Raw genomic sequence first — 288 nt, 5'->3', positions numbered from 1 at the left:
GTTACACCTGTGTCCTCCCCCACTGACCTCAGTACAATTTTAATGACCTATCCTGTCTATCAGTGACCTCGCTCGGTGACCTTACGAGGCAAACAAACGCTCTCTTGCTTTTTAAAACCGAATATTATAACATCAGAAACTTTTCTGGCAACTCAACCAACTTAAATTTTCATTTCACTGCGACGGGGTGAGTCATCATAATTACGTGTAATATTTAAAATTTCCTTGATCCTTTTATTGTTTATTAAGGTTGATATAATTGTTATTTTGTTCGGTTCCATGTGTATA

This window comes from Penaeus monodon, chromosome 34 (genome assembly GCF_015228065.2).
Source record: "Penaeus monodon isolate SGIC_2016 chromosome 34, NSTDA_Pmon_1, whole genome shotgun sequence".
NCBI classification, from domain to species: Eukaryota; Metazoa; Arthropoda; class Malacostraca; order Decapoda; family Penaeidae; genus Penaeus; species Penaeus monodon.
Note: the sequence above shows the minus strand (reverse complement) of the source record.